General features: G+C 43.6%; 1 long non-coding RNA gene across 3 annotated transcripts in view; it reads left to right on the top strand.

The window, feature by feature from the left end:
- The window catches only part of LOC140603593 (uncharacterized), a 41,134-nt gene that overhangs the window by 853 nt on the left and 18,496 nt on the right, over positions 1–21,785 (top strand). The window contains exons 2-4 of one of the 3 annotated variants that reach the window (XR_012006517.1): positions 772–876; positions 2,988–3,141; positions 4,016–4,801. This is a non-coding gene — a long non-coding RNA (uncharacterized lncRNA). Of the gene's footprint in view, positions 1–771; positions 877–2,987; positions 4,803–21,785 lie in introns of those variants that run through there. The other 2 variants (XR_012006518.1, XR_012006516.1) reach the window with 2 other exon arrangements.

Genomic DNA, 21,785 nt, shown 5'->3' with positions numbered 1-21,785 from the left:
TTTACCAAATATATAGGCATCTCATTATCAAGTCAAGTTGACCTGTAAAATTTATGTTCACATAAATTCATGTTTAAATTCTTCAAAAGTTGGGCAGCCCTGGTGGCTCAGCGGTTTAGGTTTAGCGTCACCTACAGCCCAGGGCGTGGTCCTGGAGTCCCACGTCAGAGTCCCTGCATGGAGCCTGCTTCTCCCTCTGCCTGTGTCTCTGCCTCTCTCTCTCTCTCTCTCTCTCTCTGTCTCTCATGAATTAAATAAATAAAATCTTTAAAAAAATAAAATAATAAATTCCTCAAAAGTTGTTGTAAGGGTTAAATCAGGGACAGTACACAAAATGCCCAGCACAGACCTGGCACACAGGAGGTAACAAAAAATGCTGGTTCCCACCCTCATAGTTCCCCACCAGGTTTTTTTTCTCTTAGTTTCACAGGAGACATTTTAACTGGAAACTATTCACTTTAGCCCTTAGCCCAAGTGCTTGATCATGGCAGATGAGGTATATACGTTTGTTGATACCAAATTGAGTGTGGCCTGAGTATGGGAAGCAAATTGATCTGGAACTATTAATGAAGTGATCAGTGAAGAAAATGGGAATGAGAGAAGTGGGAGGAGTTCAATCAAAGGCCAGGTTACAGTTCCCAGGGCCCTGGGAGTAGAAATGTGGGTCAATAAAGATGGTAAAATTAAAAATACATACAACAATCTGAGGGAAGTATTTCCAACTTATATAATACACAGGAGATTGACTTCCTCATTATTGTGTGCTTTTAGAAATTTACAAGAAAAAGATGAAGAACACCCAATGGGAAAATGAACAACACATACAGACAGGTAACTCGCAATGAAGGAATGCAAAGGACCAAGAATCCCATGAAAGTATGTTCAACTTTACTAATAATCAAAGAAATGTACATTTTTCATGTTTCAAGCTACAACTTAAAAAATTCTAATTCCTGATACTAGTAAGGGTTGGAGGAAACAAGTAATCTCACATATTGTTGAATGAGAGTATACAGATATGATTCTTCTGGAGGTCAACTTGAATAAAAAGCCCTAAAACTGAGCTAACTCTTTGATTGCAGTAATGACATTCCTTGAAATGACATCTGTCCTGAGGTAATAATAGAAGACGTGAGCAAAAAATGGTAGCAGGAATTCTTTAGCAGGATATAGAGCAAGGAATTGTTTAGTAAGACACTGAAAATAACCTGAGTCTCCAACAATAAGGGATTATGATTTTTAAGTATATATAAAGATAGGTAGATGATATCAAAATATTAATGGTGATTATCACTGGGAGATAAGATTATGAGTTGTATTTTCTGCTTTTGCTTTTCTGGATATTTTAAATTTTCTACAGCAAACATGTGTTACCTTTTATAATAATTTTGTCTTAAGAATGAAAGAAATGGAGGGTCTGATTATCCTGGAAGTAGGTGAGTGTGGTATGGGTGACCCCATACCTGTGACTTTTGGAGCTATTGTGTCCAGCTCTCTAGTCCTGAGGTACTTGAAGGGAGAATGAGAGTGGAGGTAGATTCCTAGTTGAACCACAGATCACTGCTAACCAAGGTGGCCAGAGCAGTGTGGAAGGGATTCATGAGTCCTGGTACAGGTTTCAGCAGCATTTGCTCTACTTGAAGTGGTACTAGTAAAGAACAAAGGTTTTGAGTAGAATGATGGCATTGTCTAATACTCCATGGCCTGAGATGAAACCTGCTAATAACTATTCTGAGCTAATTATTCCCTAATGGTCAAATGATGCTTATGTATCTCAGTGGCTGCATTTAGGGAAGTTATACAAAAAATGCAGCCCATTGTTGGGGCAATATTAAATCAACTTTGAGTTTAACATATTTTTATGTAGTCTATTTTTCTTTGTCAGAATCTTTTAGCAGCTGGAAATCCAGGCTCTAATTATTCTAGAGGTCCCTCAGATATTAACCCCTGAGCTACTTGGCTTACCCAAACCATGCTTTCCCCTATTCCCATACCTGAGCAAGGTAAGGAGCAGGCCAGCTGAGATCAACACCCAGTGATACCTCCAGCAGCCAGGACTTGGAGCCTGTGGAGATCTGGTTATTCCCCAGCTTCCTCTTCCCGTCTACCCCACCCCAAAATACTACAGGGCTCTCAGCGGTGTTTTTATTGCCAATCTCTGAGCTTTGACAGAATTGCAAATGGTTAATGAAGTCAAAGAGGCCAAAACCCACCTGGTGAAGAGATGTCCCATCCATCTCATACTGTGGAGAGCTGTCCTTTATAGGTAGGACAGGGGTTGGCAGGTAATGCTCAAATACTAGTTTTTCCAACCTGGGCCCTCCCAATACTAAATAGGCCAGGGAAGGAAGTAGAGTCTCCATAATCATAATCATAATCATGATGATTGATGATGAGAAGGAGGATGTTGATAACGATAACTACCATTCATTGAAGACACACTCCCACTATGTGTCAGGCAGTAGGTTGAGGGCTTATACATAGTACCACATAGTATTCTCACAATCTGAGCACTATTCTAGGATCCATCTTATGGATGAGGGAACCAAAGCTTAAGAATATAAATAACTTGCCTGAGACACAGCTAGTAAGTGGAAAAGTTAAAATATGAACCCAGATCTGCCTGACTCTGGACCCAAGCTCTTAATCACTTCATGATATTGATCTTGAAACATCCAAGAGAAAACCAGTAAAGAAGAGAGGATGAGCAGAGTGCGCTCTCTCTCTCTCTCTCTCTCTCACACACACACACACACACACACACACACACACACACAGGAGACCAAATAACTCTTCAGGAAGCCAAAAGCTGGAGAGCTTTATCTAGCTCCTCACTGCAGAGAAAGGTGGGCCTTCTGCAAGCCAGCAGACCATGGAGAATGGGTGTCTGGGCTGGATGTGACTAGGGGTTGGGGGACTGGCTCCTCAGTTCTGCAATATCCTCCTACCCTCTAAATCACTCCCTTTCCTTTCCTACTTTCTGTCAGCAAAGCACATCTCATTCTTGAATCCATGGCTTCTCTGGAACAGACCTACTCCTACTTTTCTCCTCACCTTCCATCTGGAGCTGAAGGACCTGTGTGACTTGACGCAGTCCTGCTGTGGAAGTTCCTCTTAGGAAGGAAGCTGGGCACTTGACAGGTATGCTCACTGGCCTGACTCTTCTGTCCTTAAATTAACAACTTCCCCACAAGAGGCTAAGAGAGAATCAGTGCAAATTGAACCTTATCAGATGCTAAAAAAGCACATTTCCATCCCTGAGGTCCTCATTGTCTACATTCTACAAAGAGTCAACTGTAGGGTAGTGGCAGAGGCCAGGAGCATCCTGGGCCCCAGTTGTAACCAATGTCCCTACTGATAACTTACAGTCAAAAGACTGGAACTGCTTTCAACCTGGGAAGGGAAGATGAAGCTACTCAGGACAGCAGGGTTGGGGGCGGGCCTTGAAAAGTCTGGGTCCACGTGAGGGAGGTGCCATGAATCACCTTCTTCCAGCGCTCACAGTGCCTGTTGGTATAACAGCATACATAAATTGTAGAGAAAGTTCTTTTTATTTCCATTTTTAAATGATTTGAGTGTTTCTTAGATTTAAACTTCGAATAGAGTCATCCATTCATATGGTATATAAATATAAATAGGTTGGGTTCCAGCTCCACATGAGGTGGAGTAAGTGTGCTCCACTCTTTCTCTCACACTGACTGTAACTATAAAGCCTGAATAGACTCAGGGGAGGATGATTTGAAGACAGAGAAAACTGAGTAGCAGGAAGAACATCAGAATTCAGAGTACCATGGAATGATCTGGGTGCTGAGTTCACATTACTTCCCATCGGTAGCTTTATGACATGAATTCAAAGCATTCAGAAACGCAGAAGTAAGCCCTGTTGAGCAGAGAGTGCTCCAGGAGAAGTCCTCCAGCTCCTGTTCACGGACTGGGCAAAGGAGCTTCTAATGCTCCAGAGAGAATTGAAATATCCCGCTGTATTTTCTCTTATGTATCTTCTCTTATGCTCCAGCCCCCCAGCAACCTGGCGGTTGCAACAGCAGTACTCACAAGTCTCAAAACTCTGAGGAAGGGGAATCTTCTCAGGGAAAGCTACAGTTTCAAGAGGATGGGACAAAAAATAAAAAAATAAAAATAAACCAGGAAATAGCAAGTGTTGGCAAGGATGTAGGGAAATTGGAACACTTGTGTGCTGTTGGTAGAGATATAAAGTCATATGGCTTCTGTGGAAAACACTACAGCACTTCCTCAAAAAATTAAAAATAGAAATACCATGTGATCCAGAAATTCCAATTCTGAGCAGATACCTCAAGGAAATGGAAACAGGGTCTTGAAAAGTTATTTGTACACTCATGTTCACGACAGCACCAGTTGCTGACGAGCATGTAGAGCTATGAAAACTCTCATACATTGCTGGCAGGAGCACCAAATGAAGCGCCAGTGAAAAAATGTTGCAGTTTTTCATCAAGTGAAATATATTCTTATGATCCAATAATCACACATCTGCACATCTACTCTAAAGAAATAAAGATGTATGTCTACACAAAAACCTGTACACACGTCTTTACCTCAGGTCTATTTACAATTGCCTGTGCTGGAAACAAACCAAATGTCCTTAAATGCACAAAGGCGTGGGTGAATCTGTGTTACATCTGTACATATCAAGAAATGCACTTTTGATCCACGCAACAAATTGGATGAGTCCCAAAGATATTATGTTGAGTGGGGGGGAAAGCAGTCTCAAAAGGTTACACACTACATGATCCCATTGACATGATATTCTTGATAAGACAAGATTATTAGGATGGAGAATAAATGAGTGATTGCCAGTGGTTAAAGGTTGTGGGTAGAGGGATAGCATATTATTTTGTGGTGATGGAATTGTTTAGTATCCCAATTATAGTGGTATTATATAAATCCATACATGTTAAAATTGATAGAACTTTATTTTAAAAGAATCTCAAAGATTAAATCTCAAAATAATCAATTTTATTGTATAATAATTTTAAAAGTGAAAAAGCATGTAATGAAGTCTTCCTCCCCCCCTCCCCCACCTCCCTCCATTCACCCTATTCCTCCACACCCTTTTCTGGAGATACCCACTGTTATTAGTTGCTTTTGCATCCTTCCAGAGTTTATGTCTATATAAGAAAATATGAATAATACTTTTATTTTTCTTTCTCACAAAAATGACACAGTTTACACAGTATTAATTTTACTTAATAATATATCCTGCGGGTCTCCCCACTTCGGCGGTAGAGAAAACCCTTTGGCTCCTAAATCCTGGGGGAAGGTTTAGTTGTAGCCTTGGATTTAGTTTAGCATGAGAAATCCTTAAGAAAGAAGAATTTGTTCTCTGGAACTGACTGCACCCGAGAGGCAGGGAGGGTCTATTTACTGAAGTGTTCAGCCAGGTACATGGTACACACAGGCCCGCTACAACGTGCCAAGGCTAAGTTACTGCCAGTAATAAATGCTCAGATTCAAACTGCTATTGTCTCAGACTGCTTGGCTTATCTGGTAAATATTTATAGAATAAATGGATTCATTTTAGTGAGGGTTGGAAGGGAATTCAGGTACTCCCATCCAAATCCTGAGGCCTGGCTGTCCGTTCTGCAAAGCACCAGGTACCAGAGGCTGGTGTCTGGACCCCTGACTTAGACAAATTGACAATTCTCAAGGCCAGGTTACCTCAGCCCCCTAACACCTGCCCCACAGTTGGTCATACCAGACCATCCATATCTCCCCAATATACTTCTTCAAATGCTTTTTAATTGTGGTGTTTGACTTGTACTCATCCTCAACTTGCTCTTGCTAAAGACTTGTAATATGTTTCCTTCATCACATTCCCCAGAAAGTTACTGGATATTTGAAAAAGAACACAAATTTTTGGTTAACACGAACTCTTGATCAAACTTAGACATGATCGCTGCTGTTCTCAGCACACTCCTCCAATGTGGGTGAAGAATCTAAATGATCAATTCTCAATGCTGTACTAATTATTCCATTTTAGATCTAGAGAAGCAAAGGCCCCCATAATTTAGTAATATGAAGAGAGAGGACACAGTGAAGTAGAGTGAGAAGAAAGAAAGAGTAAAGGTTTCAGGGTCAGATATTTAAGATCTGAGGTCAAACTCTAGCTCTGGTACTTTCTAGCTGCTTAGGTCTTCTGAGATTCAGTTTTCTCATCATGAATTCCATGGGGGTGGTTATAGGGCTGAAGGGACAAGATGCATAAACACAAGGCATGGTACCTGGCACATTGTTGGTGTTCAAAAAAAATGCAGATATTGCCTTTTCTTAGAAATTTCTACCAAGCTTTTCAGGCTAGGAGGTGGCATGGTGGAGCATAATAGTCATGTATGCCAGACTACCTGGGTTCACTGTGAGTCCATAATGGTGTAACTAGGGGCAAAATACTTAATCTCTCTTGGCCTGAGTTTTCTTATCTGTGAAAATTGGCATGAAAATAATACCCACCTTACAGAATTAGGACAATTCAATAAGATAATGAAGAGTAGTGCCTGACACATACAGAGTGTTCAATAGATATCATCAAGAATGCAAGAGATGGGGCAGGCCGGGTGGCTCAGTGGTTTAGCGCCGCCTTCAGCCCGCAGGTGTGGTCCTGGAGACCTGGGATTGAGTCCCACGTCAGGTTCTCTGCATGAAGCCCGCTTCTCCCTCTGCCTGTGTCTGTGCCTCTCTCTGTCTGTGTCTCTCATGAATAAATAAATGAAATCTTATATATAAAAAAAAAAAGAATGCAAGAGACAAAGTGAGACCAGGAGCCTCTGTTGATGTCATATTTGCCTCGGACCCACTGTCTAAAACAATCATGCGGAAAGCATACTTTACTCACAGTGAGAGGAAATGCATCTTGCACAGAAAAGGATATAGATAATATAATCCTTTTTTAAAGATTTTATTTATTTATTCATGAGAGACACAGATTGAGAGAGAGAGACAGAGAGAGGCACAGACACAGGCAGAGGGAGAAGCAGGTTCCACACAGGGAGCTCAACGTGGGACTCAATCCCAGGTCTCCAGAATCACACCCTGGGCCAAAGGCGGCACTAAACTGCTGAGCCACCTGGGCTGCCCCTATAGTCCTATTTCAAGGGAGTAAAGACTGAGAGCAATTTACCACAGATGCCTGGGACATTGACCCTGGCTATAATGGCAGGGATCTGACTCAGACACATGACCTCACAAACAGCAATAATATAAAGGTTATACCTTTATACCTGCCATTTCTGGAGCTCCAACTATGATGGGAGGGACCATTCTCAGGAAATAGGAATATGAGCTGGGCAGACAATTCAATTCTGACTCTCTGTCTCTCCCCTCATATAATGCTATAATTCATGGGGTGGGCTGTTCCATTTCAGGGACATAAAGAAGAAATAATAATAACAATGCTGATAAAAGTAATAGTAATAGTATTTTTGGTTACTTTCTATGTCAGGGACTTCATGAATATTTTCTCATTTAATCCTCATAATAACCCCATGGTGTAGGTGCTATCTTTCTCATATTTTAGATGAGGACACCAAGGCTTTGAGAACAACTAGCTTTCCCAAAATCATATAGCTGGTGGAGAACAGAACTAGAATTTGGACTCTTTGAATCTGAAATCTTTCTTCTCACTTTCCCATTCTTCCTTTTCCCTGTGCACCACACAAGTTTTCAAGTGCCTCTGTTCTCCAGGCCTAGAGCAGAGCAAATGTCCTAGGCCCTTCACCTACACCAAGGGAGTGCATAAATATAGCGAGAATATTGGTACTAATGTTAACAGGAAATTGTATTTTTCAGATTAGTGAAGGATGCTCTGAACTAAGAGTTGAATAAAAAGCCCACCCAGGAGATGTGTGTCCACAAGCTGAGGTCATTCTTGTCCACGGAATGGGGGAGGGGCTAGGAGGACTGTGGAGTTTTGACTGATAGAATCTGTGAACCTACCCAGCTGATGGCTAAGGTGCCAGGCTCTGGAACTTGGAAGTTGCCCAGGAGGGCTTCTCTATTAGTTTCCTGGGGCTGTAATAAAGTAGCACAGACTGGGTTTAAAATATCAAAAATTGGGGCACCTGGGTGGCTCAGTGGTTGAGCATCTGCCTTCAGCTCAGGGTGTGATCCTGGGTCCTGGGATTGAATTCCACATGGGACTCCCCACAGAAAGCCTGCTTCTCCCTCTGCCTATGTCTCTGCCTCTCTCTGTGTCTCTCATGAATAAATAAATAAAATCTTTAAAAAAAAAAACATCAAAAATGGGTTCTCTCAGGATTCTTCTGGGCTGAAGTCTGAACTGAAGGAGTCAGCAGGGCCCTGCTCTCACTGAGATGAGGTACAATCATTCCTTGCTACTTCCGAGCTTCTGATGGTAGCTGGCAGTCCTTGGTGTTCCTTGCCTTGCAGCTGCATCACTCCAATCTCTGCTCTGTTTTTACATGGTGTTCTTCCCTTTGTTGGTGTCTGGGTCCATATTGTCCTCCTTTCATAAGGACACTGGTCATTGGATTAAGGGCCTACCCTCATCTTAACTTGATTTCATTGGCAAAGACCCTATTTCCAAATAAGGTCACATTCACAGGTACTGGGCATTATAACTTCAATGTGCCTTTGAGGAGAACACAATTCAAACCATAACACCCGCTATGACCTAGGACTTGGATGCGTAAACATATTGCCTCACAGTAAGTATTACCTATGAGCCTTCATTGCAGCTGAGACAAGGGTTCTTCCAGGTGGCCCTTGGACAACTTAAAAAGCATAATCCAGAGAGGTCAGACAAATAGTTCATTCTCCTGCAGGTGTGGGGTCATCCCTCACTTTGCGATTGAAGAGTTGCCAGGTGCTAGAAACATCTGGGAAGTGTTTTTGTTGAGGAGAGTTAAACATCTGAAGAAAATAATAGAAGAACATTCCTGCCTAGTGGTTCCCCTCTGATGCACTGCTCTTGCCCTGCCTCCTACCACACTGTGGTTTGCTGGCCTAGAAAGAATGTGGGCTTTTGAGGGAAAGTGTGGCCCCATCACTCACTAGTTGTTTAGCTGTAGGACTATTGTTTCACCTCCTGGAGCCTCTCTTTCCCTCATCTATCAAAATGGGACCCTCAAGGGGCACCTAGGTGACTCCATTGATTTCTGACTCTTGATTTCAGCTCAGGTCTCAATCTCAGGGTCATGAGATTGAACACAGCATCAGGTTCTGTGGTCTGTATGGAGTCTGCTTGGGATTCCCTCTCCTTCTCCTTCTGCCCTTCTCCCTCCACCAGAGCCCTCTCTCTCTCTCTAAAATAAATAAATAGGGGATCCCTGGGTGGCACAGCGGTTTGTCACCTGCCTTTGGCCCAGGGCGCGATCCTGGAGACCTGGGATCAAGTCCCACGTCAGGCTTCCGGTGCATGGAGCCTGCTTCTCCCTCTGTCTGTGTCTCTGCCTCTCTCTCTGTGTGACTATCATAAATAAATAAAAATTTAAAAATAAATAAATTAAAAATAAATAAATAAATAAATAAAATCTTAAAAAAATGGGAACTTCAATAATTAATCAGGGTTGTAGTGACAATGAAATGGTATAATGCACAGAGAAGTGTGCATAGTAAGTGTTCAGTGAAGTGTTCGTTTCCTTCCCATCCCTGTCTTCAGTAGATAGGATCAGAAGAATGGACATACCAGTTATCACTTCACTAGTTCAATTCAATAAGTGCTTATTGAGCACCCACTGTATATCTGGCTTGTGCTGGGTCTGGGATTACAACAAACAATAAGATTTATTTATTTATTTATTTATTTATTTATTTATTTATTTATTTTTTAGAGAGGGAGTGCCCAAGTGTGTGTGTAGAGTAACGGTGGGGTGAGGGAAGGAGAGGGGCAAGGGGAGAGGGAGAGGATCTTAGACTCCCAGACTTCACACTGAGCGTGGAGCTGATCTTGTGACCCTGAGATCATGATCTGAGTGGAAACCAAGAGTCAAGTGCTTAAACATCTGAGCCACCCAGGTGCCCCAAGATCAATTCTTAAGATGATCACACAACCAAGTAGAAATATACTTAGCTGCCATCCTGTTCTCTTTAGCATATTTCAATTTCTCAGGCACAAAACAAGCCAGTTTTGATAAAAGGACCCAGTCATTTTATTATAAAAGACTCTGAAGCTTGGAGTGAGTGTTAAAGCCAGTGTTCTTTAAAGACACACACACACACACAATACACTGTAGCCCAGGAAGTTTGTGGTCTCAAAATATATATTTAAAAAAATTTTTTTAAATTGTATTTATTTACTTGAGATTGAGAGCACAGAGTAAGAGAGAAAATGAGCAGGGAGCAGGGGAGGGGCAGAGGGAGAGGGAGAAGCAGACGCCCCACTGAGCAGGGAGGCCAACATGGGGCTTGATCCCAGGACCCTGGATCTTGACCTGAGCTGAGGGCAGGCACTTAACCGACAGAGCACTCACGTGCCCCATCAGAATATATTTTAACAGATTTCCCTAGTTCTTAGAAGAACAAAAGTTCCTGGTCCAATAACCTGAGAATGCTAAAATGACTCTGGTGCCTGCCCAACATGGAAGACCTGAAGACCCAGCGTTCCCCAGAGCCAGTGGTAGTAGGGAAGGTCTTAATAGGCTATGGAAACAAAGAGGATCTATTCCTTCTTCCTGCTCTATAAAAGAAAATCAGAATCCCATTTTTTACTTTTGACTGCTGACAGCTTTCAAGCCCCATCAGCCTCTTTCCCTTTCTGTTCCACACTGGGGCAAACTGGTGAGAATGGCCAGGCTCACAGGTGCGGGTTCCTTTAGCACCAACAGGAAATTCGAGGTATACAAGCCTTTGTTAGCAGGAGCCCCTGCTGCAGCCCCACTCCCTCACCACCTTAAAATCCAAGCCTTTTTCAGATCTTCTTCTTGGGAGCCTGCCCTGCTTTCCCTAGAAAGCTTCTTTATGGGACTAATAACCTTTTGATACTCCTTTGGCACATATGTGGTGTCATCAGTCTTAAGGTCTGAACCAAGTTTTGGGTGGGGGTACATCCCATCTCTATGCAGTGACTCAGCACAGCCTCTTGTTTTCCCTCTGAGGCCTGTGCTGCTGGAACATGCCTGAAATTACTTCTGATTCCTTCCCTAGGCCCTTCCCCCTCCCTGCAGGAGGTTTCCAGTGCAGAATGGACCCTCACTGAAAGTGTGTGGCACTTGAAGTTTATTTTCTGGGGTTCCAAGCCTGCCCTTTCAGGTTTTTTTTTTTTTCCCTTCGAGACATTCCTCTCACATCCCTCAGTTGCTAAGCTTTCTGCCCCATCCCACCCCGGAATAAAAGGATTTGAATAACTCCTTCTCACCAAGGCCAGAATGGCTTCTGAATTGGAATCCATTTCTTTCATGGGAGGGAACCCTCAATAGTTTCAGCAAAAGGACTCACTTGCTGATGGTGGAACTTTAGGTATCAGCAATAGGATAAGCCCCTGCATTGTTAGCCTCCTTACTCTCAAACATCTCCCTTCAACTCTCTAGCTAAAATTTCACAATTAGGGCTTCACTTTTTGTTTTTGTTTTTTAGGATTTTTTTTTACATTTTTTTAAATTTAAATTCAATTTGCCGACATATAGTATAATACCCAGTGCTCATCCCCTCAACTGCCCCCCTCAGTGCCCGTCACCCATTTATCCCCCACCCCTGCCCACCTCCCCTTCCAAAACCCTTTGTTTGTTTCCCATAGTTAGGAGTCTCTCATGGTTTGTCTCCCTCTATGATTTTTCCCACTTCGCTTCTTTCTTTTTTTAATTTTTTTCCCACTTCACTTCTTTGATTCAAAGCTTCATTCTGTCTCCCTTTCTGATAGAATGAAGCTTTGAATCAAAGAAGTGAAGTGGGAAAAAAGTTAAAAAAAAAAAAAAGCGAAGTGGGAAAAATCAGAGAGGGAGACAAACCATGAGAGACTCCTAACTCTGGGAAACGAACAAGCGGTGGTAGAAAGGGAGGTGGGCGGGGGGTAGGGGTGACTGGGTGACGGGCACTGAGGGGGGCACTGGACGGGATGAGCACTGGGTGTTATGCTATATGTTGGCAAATTGAACTCCAATTAAAAAAAAAAAAAGATTTGTATGTACCCGGAAAAAAAAAAAAAGCTTCATTCTTCTTCCCAAAGGCAACTCCTCCTCCTCCTCCCTTAGTAATTGACATGCAGTATACACACAATTATCATGTCCTTTCCTGAGGGCAGAATTTTAGGGGAAGGGATGGAGGCCAGGAGCATGCCAGGAGCATGTTTATGAATCTAAGGTGGCAGGAACTCAACAGAGACTTCACTGGGGGAAGGGTTACAGGACCCGGCAAGAATGGTCAGAGGCCTGGAAATTCTGGTGTCTTGCTTTCCAGAGACCTCAGCCTTGCCTAGAGACACAAATCACAAAAGAAGTATCACCTATACTGAATGTTGGTGCTGCCAGTGTCCTTAGAGGCCACCGGTCCAACCCCCCCCTCACATTTTCACAGAGGAAGAAACCAACATTCGGAGAAGTACTCTATGCAAGGTCACTGAGGGCCAGCACCAGGAATCAGAATTCCTGCCTCTAATATGGCATCATCAGTATTGAAATGCATCACAATTAATCTGTTACAAACAATCAAGAATAATCTTTGTGAGTGAATTCTTTTTCTAAGACATTAGTGGCACTCACTTGGATGCTGTTGTGCTTCCATGAATGCAGAAGAAATGAGGATACCCCTCCCTGGAACTGGCTCGCCTTGGTCACGTCCATGGAAGTGTGGTGTGGGTATCAACACTGCTGTATGTTTGGGAGCGTGTGTGGGTGTGTGTGACAGAGATACAGGGTGGAAAGCTGTGTGCTACCATGTCAAGGTATCAGGAAATGGCGGGGGGGGGGGCAGGGAGTGGGGATCCTTTGTCCCTCTCTAATGGACAGCTTCTCCCTTAAACCTTGCAATTTAAACAGATTGAGTTCCTCTTTTCACTCACCCCTGTAAAAAGGTTATATGGGCTCAGGGTCCTTACTTGATTTAGGAGAACAATAGGCATGGCTTAAGGAAAAAGCCCTCCTCTTTCCAGATCGGTCATGTTCCAAGGAAGCCAGCAGGATACGTTGTTGCCTCAACACCCCGAGCCAGACCACCAGGAAATGAAAATAGGCTACAGCCCTCTTGGATTTCTCTCTCAGGAACCTGATGTAATTTTCACCTCTTTTAGGACCAAACATATTGAGTCTCCTAAGACTCAGGCAGGACTTCCAAGTTAAACAAGGGAGACAGGGCACTGTCCTCCCCACTGGTGATTTCCTGTTATTCTGACCCCTGTGGAGTGTCCCGGGGTCCATGGCTGGAGCTGCCAATGACACAGTGCAGATGTGAGGGTGAAGTCAAAGAAAGCCTAGAACTAAAGTGTACAACCCACTGCTTCTGAAATAGAATCAGCATGGAAATAATACGTACTTGTGTATATATGTGTTTGCTTTTCCTACAAAAACTTCAATTAGCAAGAAAATTGCAAGTGACCATAATCCTCCAGCATGAAAGGGAACCTTCGTGCTAGTGCTGGATTTTTCTTTTTTTTTTTTTTTTTTTTTTTTTTTTTTTTTTTTTTAAATTTTATTTATTTATGATAGTCACACAGAGATAGAGAGAGAGAGAGGCAGAGACATAGGCAGAGGGAGAAGCAGGCTCCATGCACCGGGAGCCCGATATGGGATTCGATCCCGGGTCTCCAGGATCGCGCCCTGGGCCAAAGGCAGGCGCCAAACCGCTGCGCCACCCAGGGATCCCTAGTGCTGGATTTTTCAAGTCAATCAGCTTCCTTTGCCAATGTGGTTCCCATTAATCTGAGAGCTGCCCAGAAAGGCTGTCTTGTTTCACCTGCTTCCTCTGACGGAGGACTAAAGCTGCCTTGTTGTCACGGGAATCACTCAGGGATGGCTGGCCCTGGTCCGAACCCAGGCAGCCCGGAAAAGGAGGAAGATGCCCCACTCCAGCTCTAAGTGCCTGGAGTTGTTACACCTGGGGCACGGCAGCCATTCAATAGCCAAGTTTGCTGTGTAAGTCCAGAGCTATGGAGCTGTTGACCCTCAGCCCTGAGGTTCAGCAGGAAGAAAAAAATTTCTAAGGGTTTACTTACCATGGTCCCCCTTGTCAGCCTTCCTGTTGCTCCTAGGAGTTCCTGGCCAGAGGAAGCAGAGTGGAAAGCGGAAGCGGAGCCATCAAAAGTCTTCTACCCCTATGTACTTATTCCCACCCACTCTTGCCCAACAACCCTCTGACCCTGCCCCCTGCCCAGGATTACTCTAAAGCAGGGATAATAGGATGGAGTAAACTTTCTTTTTCTTTTCTTTTTTTTTAAAGATTTTATTTATTTATTCATTCATGAGAGACACAGAGAGAGAGAGAGAGAGAGAGAGAGAGAGGCAGAGACATAGGCAGAGGGAGAAGCAGGCCCCACGCAGGGAGCCTGACATGGGACTCCATCCCAGGGCCCCAGGATCATGCCCTGGGCTGAAGGCAGTGCTAAATCGCTGAGCCACCTGGGCTGCCGTCTTTTCTTTTCTTTTCTTTTCTTTTCTTTTCTTTTCTTTTCTTTTCTTTTCTTTTCTTTTCTTTCTTTTTTTTTCTTTTTTTTATTATTTTATTTTATTATTTTATTTTTAACTTTGGCAACTGCTGCCTACTTTTATTCAAATTTAGCTGATGTTTATTGAGTACCTATTTTGTGCTAGGCGCTGTGCTAAGTGCTTTCACAATTATAATCTCACATAATCCTTATGACAACCCCGCAAGGGAGAAAGAATTATTATCCCTGTTTTACAGATGGAAGGATTCTGAGATTAGATGGGGACCAGATTATGGAGTTCTTGAAGGCTAGAAAATGGAAATGGAGTGCCATCAACACTTTTGAGGACAAATAAATATGAGTTCCAGCCATGGCTTTGTCTTTTACTGGCTGTGTGACATGGGCAAGTTTCCCAACTTCTGAGCCTCAATGTCCTGATTGGCAAACAGGAGTTGCCCTATAGGGCCATGAGGATTAACTGGATAGTGTAGTTAGCACACTGCCTCACACACAGTAGGCACTAAATAAATTAGGTGATGATGATTCTTGGAAAGAGGTCTAATAAATGCATGCAGGATGAAATTGAGGAGGGAAATGTTGGAGATGGGCATTGGAGATAAAAGGCTATATAGGTTTTATCTAACATTTTCAGCAAAAGTGAATGAGAACAGGTGAAACAAGGATAGACAAATCTATCAATGAAACAGAACAGTAAACCTAGAAATAGATCCAACATAAATTGGACTTTAGTTTATGATAGAGGAAGCATTATAAATTAGTGGAGAAATTATGAGCCATTCAATAAATATGTCAGGACAACTGGCTTCCTATGTGGAAAAAAATTACATTAGATTCCTACCTCACACCACACCTAAAAATAAACGCCAGATGGCTTAAAGACCTAAATGCTTGAGAGAATGTTTTTATGATGGGGAGGTGGGGAAGGGTTTATTTTATAAGACACGAGACTCAGAAATCAAAAAGGGAAATGTCAAATTTTTAAACTTCTGAAAAAAATTTAAAAGGCAAGTTACAAAAGATTAATATTTGAAATACATAAATCCTTTAAGTCAATTTTTTAAAAATCCTTCAAGTCAATTTTAAGCCCAACAACAACCAAATGAATAAAGACTTTGACCCAACAATTTACAGAGGAGCTCTGAATATCCAACATACATGGGGAAAGATGTCTGGGCCTCAGTGGTAAATGGGGATATTAAATCTAAACAACAAAATTCAATCTCATGTTTTTAGCTTGGTAAAAAATGAAAAATCATGACAATTACAAGTATTGTTAAAATGCAAGGAAATAAGAATTCACCATGTAGGTAAAATCATTTTGGAGAACAATTTTGGCAAACTCTGATAAAATTGCAGATACACATATCTGACTGAACTGGACCAAATACTCCACTTCTGGAATATGTCCTAGAAAAACTTCTATGCTTAATTTTTAAAAAAGATTTTACTTATTTATTTGACAGAGAGAGAGAGAGTGGGTAGCTGCAGGGGGAGAGGGTGAGGCAGGTTCCCCACTGAGCAGGAAGCCTGATGTGGGGCTTGATCCCAGGGCCTCAGAACCATGACCTGAGCTGAAGGCAGACGTTTAACCAACTGAGCACCCAGTCACTGCTTGTACTTGTTTTATAAACACTGCCTATAGAAACCAAAATACTCTGAAGCCACAAAATGCCCGCCAGTGAGAATTTGGATAAAATGAGTAAATTATGTAGCATACCTATGATGGACTATTACACAGCAACCAGAATGCATGGATCCCATCTGTATATAACAGTAAAGCCAGATCTAGACAACACAATGTTGAGAGATAAAAGCAAGTTGCTTATGTATGCTTATCATATGTAGAATATGATACCAATTTTCATCCAAGCTTAAAAGCATAGAACAATGTTATGTACTGTTTATCAATACATGGATGTATAGTGAAAATGTAAAGAGAAGGACAGGGGGACATACAGAATTCATCATAGTGATGACTTTGGGAAGAAAGGGAGGGGAATAGGTCTGGTGTGCAGCCATAAGGTATTTTAACCCTGTAATGTTTCATTACTTTTTAAAAAGATCTGAAGTGGGATGCCTGGGTGGCTCAGTTGGTTAAGCCACTGACACTTGATTTTGGCTCAGGTTGTGTTCTCAGGGTCATGGAATTGAGCCCAGAGTCAGTCCTCTGCATTCAGTGGGGAGTTTGCTCCAGATTCTCTCTCTCCCCTTCTGCCCCCCTCCTCTCTCTAAAAATAAATAAATACATCTTTATAAAATATCTGAAGTACATTTTTAAAAAGTAATCTTTTGTTCATTTTGGGTGATAGGCATGCACTTCTTTCAGAGTTTCGTTTTGTTTTCCTTAAAAATAAGCAGATCTGGGATCACTCTCCCTCACGTCTTTTCATCAAAGAGTTAGGGTCAGGAGTCCCACCACTTATGGGAGAAACTTCCTGGTTGACCCTTTCCTCTGTCTCTGAGAGAGTGTCTTCTCTTCCCATGCTCCTGGCTTTATCAAGGAATTTAACCAGTCTAGAATTCTACAACTTCTAGTAGGCGTAATGTTAAAAGCAAAGCATCCATTCAAAGCATAGTGATCTTGGTGGGAAAATAATATAATTTTACAAGTGCAATGAGTCAAACTCTGAAATTAAAACTGAAGGACTATTGTGTCAGCATGGTCACAAGAGGAAACAGAATTCACCCCCATTAGGCTCAGACTAGTACAGAAGCGTGGGCAGGGATATGGGAACACACAGGGACAGTGAGGCACCCAGAGATGAGCAGTGTGAGGAGTCATTACCGCCCCATGTCTGGGGAGTAGGAGAAGGAACAGTGTGACTGTGTCCCAGTGAAAACTGAAACTACCTAGTAAGGACTGCCTGGTGGAAGCCTGAATCATGCAAGCCTTCAAAAAAAAAAAAAAGCCAGAGACAGCCCCAAAGCAGAGAATGCGTATGGAATAGGTGAGAAATATCCTGGCTGATCTTTCCTCCCAGCCTCTAACCTCTTCTGGGTGCCTCCCATTGGCTAAACCCCATCGGAACCCAGTTCCAAGGACCTCTGGGAGATGTAGTCCACAGGGGGTCAGTCGCTCAGAGTAGGGAAATGCTGGGCGGGATGAGAGCAAATGGAAACTAACCAGCCTAAGAGCTAGAAAAATCCCGGTCATGGAGTTAGTGAGTGGTAGTCACACATTTTGGTTTGGAAGAACAGAAAAAGAGACCTGGGCCAGCTGCCTTTGGAGAGAGGTCATGTAAGGTAGTAGAAATCAGAGAGGAAAAAGGAATAGGACTCTTGCTGCACCTCTGGGAGAAGAGGCTGGCAGACCTCACCAGGGACAGAAGGAGGAGGGCAGAGGCTTCAAGGTGGGAGCACAAGGAGTTGGCAGCCAGAGGCCATCAAGCCCCATCTATTTCCTCCAAGTGCGAATTAGTAGATAGCCATGGTTGCTGAGTGCCCAGATGTGGAAGAAGCAGGCCACTGATGGGAAGCAGGTGAGTAGGAGGGGGAAGGGCCTTGGTGAGCCCCAGCACCTGCAAATAGGAACCATCAAGACCACCCCTCAGGGGGATCCCTGGGTGGCTCAGCGGTTTAGCGCCTACCTTTGGCCCGGGGCGTGATCATGGAGTCCCGCATCGAGTCCCCCCCCACCCCCGCATCGGGCTCCCTGCATGGAGCTTGCTTCTCTCTATCTCTTAAAAATAAATAAAATCTTAAAAAAAAAAAAAAAAAAAGACCACCCTTCAGCATGAGCTGCTTGGGGCCGCATGGAAAACAGTGCTTATCCAGCTAACCAGGCTCCAGGCAGGCTAGAAATACCATCAGGAATTCAGGCTGGCTGCACCCTCCAGTGGCCCTTGAGCAGTCAAATGACACCCACCAACTCATTCAGATTTCTCTCAGCTTCCGGCTCCTCTGCTAAGGTGGGCTTGGCTTGACTAGACACAGAGAGAAGAGCCAGGGAGGCCAGGCCAGGCCAGGCCACGTCTGAACCTGTCTGTAATCCTCTTTTATCGCCATCAGCATTTTCCCAGTGTCTGGTGGGGTGTGTGTATTTAAAGGCTCCATAGTTTAGCAATGGCTCATAGTGAGAGAGGAGTCCATAGGCTCCTCTAGGGGCTGTGACTTTTCTGTGGTGTTATGACTTCCACTCAACCCCACCTAGAGGCTGCTTGATTCAGGGAGACACAGAATATCAATCTCTTAAATGTGGAGGGGTGGCTCTCAGCCTTCTTGGGGGCCCCAAGTCCTAACCATGAAGTGCTGTAGTTATCCATCCAAAAGACTGTTTGCTCTTTGAGGACTGGAGCTGAATTTGGGTTTCTACAAATATTTTTCATTCCCACTGCACATATCCAGACACTGCTGAATTTAATCTGGCCCAGCCCCTTCCTTTCAGGAATAAGGTAACAAAGGCCCAGCAAAGGTCGGCATATTTCCTAGGGGAACACAGTGAGGACAGAGCCTATACTAGAACCCGAGCCCCCATTCCTTGTCTACTGCTTTTTCTACTTCAGTAGCATGACTCTCCTTATTGTTCTAAGTGGCTTCCTGGGGGAGCCTTTCCACCAGGTGAGGGGCATAGCATCTGGTCTCACAGGTTTCCTGACTGATGGCTTCCCCACTAAACACAGATGGGCTCTTCTTGGCATAGAGCTGGGTGCCACGGAAAGCTCTGAACTCAATTTTTTATAGGAAAATGTGTGCTGCCAACTCAGGCTCCCCCGGGGACATTTTAGCTGCATGACTCATGGGATAGTCAGAGATCCTGCTCTATTTAAGGGTGATCTATTTACAAGCATGTGTAGGTTTTTAGAATTTTACAGTAATATGTGGGGAGGGTGGAGTATATATTCAGAATGTATGGGTCTTTCCTGGACTGTAAATAAAATGTATATGTGTGTGTGTGTGGAGAGAGAGAGAGAGAGAGAGACAGAAGAAAGAGAATTATGTAGGAGCTTTTGAGAAATAGATAGCTAACTCTTTTCAGATCCAAAAGGATTTTCTGCAAATTAGACCTTCAGAGTATCCTTTTTGGTTTGCTGAGGCGCCTGCTGAGGGAGCAGACAGAGGGAAGAGATGTGGCTAAATGAAGGGAGCAGCTCTCCCTCGCAGCCTGGGCTTAGCTGCACTTCTGTGATAGTTATTCAGGCAGAAACACCACACTATTTTTCCTTTTTACCCCAATTTCTTTTTTTATAATTTATTTTTTATTGGTGTTCAATTTGCCAACATATAGAATAACACCCAGTGCTCATCCCGTCAAGTGCCCCCCTCAGTGCCCGTCACCCCGTCACCCCTACCCCCCGCCCACCTCCCCTTCCACCACCCCTAGTTCGTTTCCCAGAGTTAGGAACTCATGTTCTGTCTCCCTTTCTGATATTTCCCACTCGTTTTTTCTCCTTTCCCCTTTATTCCCTTTCACTATTTTTTATATTCCCCAAATGAGTGAGACCATATAATGTTTGTCCTTCTCCGATTGACTCATTTCACTCAGCATAATACCCTCCAGGTCCATCCACGTTGAAGCAAATGGTGGGTATTTGTCGTTTCTAATGGCTGAGGAATATCCCACTGTATACATAGACCACAGCTTCTCTATCCATAATCTGTCGATGGACACCAAGGCTCCTTCCACAGTTTGGCTACTGTGGACATTGCTGCTATGAACATCGGGGTGCAGGTGTCCCGGCGTTTCACTGCATCTGTATCTTTGTTTACCCCAATTTCTAAAACGGCTTTTCCAGAACACTCTGTAGGAGGCAGAAGGAGCTGACACTCCCCTCCTGTAAGTGGCCTTTGCCCTACATCTGGGAAGGGATGGACATCATCCCAGCAACCCATATGGTGAATCAGCTAGATGGCCAGAGATTTTGCTGGATGGAAGCAGATTATATCCAAGAAAGGTACCTCAAAATGCCCTCTCATCACCCTGGTCCCTCTAAGGGACAGTGGGACTGTCCTGACCTCCAGGGAGGGGAGTTTGATGAGCAAGATGATGGAGGAAGGACCAGCAAGGCTGCCATAACCACTCTACTTTAGCCTGGAAAGGAGGTGTGCGGCCATTCAGACACTCCAAGAAAAAGCCTTAGAGCCATCCTCTCTCTCCCTCACCCTGTCTGATCCATCACAAGTCCTGTCAGGCTAGCTCCAATGAAGATCCTAAACCTGTGCATCTCCTCCCATCTTCCCACTGAGTTACCTTCATCCAAGCTCATTTTGGTGTTCTCCCGAAAGGAGCCTGTTGACTGTTAAAGGGGTTCTGAATTCCTTCCAAACCACTCTCCTTTGTTCTCTTTTAAGTACATCTCTTCCTGGGCCAACCTGCCTTCAAAGACCCTGTGGGAAGGAACTCTTTTGCACGATCATCCCAGGAGGGACCTTTGCCACCCAGAATCCAGTCTAACTAGCTCCACTAAGGAGCTTGTATAGCATCTGCAAAGGCAGCTTCAGTTTATAGAGGACTCAAGCTGGCAGCAAGGACCAAGCTGAGATCACCAAGCCCTTGGGACTGGCTGGAGTTCAGAATGCTCTATTGCTTGGTCTGAGAAGCAACAGAGCTCACTCCCTTGTCCTGAAACCACAGGGCCACATTCTGAAAGCTTCTTCCCACAGCTCACTCCAGCCTGATCGGACCAGCAAAACCTCTTCATTTCTAGATCCCTTCTAAAGCCAGCATGCCAGGGACAAAACAGCCAATGTTCTGATGAAATATACACCAGTTACACAAGATATGTTGTCAACACAACAGGGGAAGTAGAGGTTGGCGTTTTGAACTCATGATTTTAGGGCAACCCAAGGAAACAAAGTCTGTTCACCCTTTTTGTTGCAATTCTAATTATAGCTTACATTGATTGTGATGTTTACCTTGTGTTGGGCACTGTTGTATGTACCTCATTAGCTAATTTAATTCTCTCAACAACACTGAGAAATAAAGAGATAGATATGGTTACCGTCTCCATTCTATAGATGAGGGCACTGGGGAAGAGAGGTTGTGACTCTCCCAAGGTCCACAAAGTCAGTAAGTGGTAGACAGCTGAGCACAAGTCTGTGTTATATATATATATATAAAACATATATATAATTATTATATATTATATATATATAATGCTGGTTTAAAAAAGAAACACTGTATCCTTCTCTCTAAAGCCATTGCCCCTAGCCCTGGGGACAAAAGTCAGGATGTAGGCTGCAGTATGTGTGGGCCCTAAACTCCCAG

Source organism: Canis lupus, chromosome 14 (assembly GCF_048164855.1).
Source record: "Canis lupus baileyi chromosome 14, mCanLup2.hap1, whole genome shotgun sequence".
Classification (NCBI taxonomy): Eukaryota; Metazoa; Chordata; class Mammalia; order Carnivora; family Canidae; genus Canis; species Canis lupus.
The sequence above is the reverse complement of the archived record's forward strand: the minus strand, read 5'-3'. Positions and strand labels throughout refer to the sequence as shown.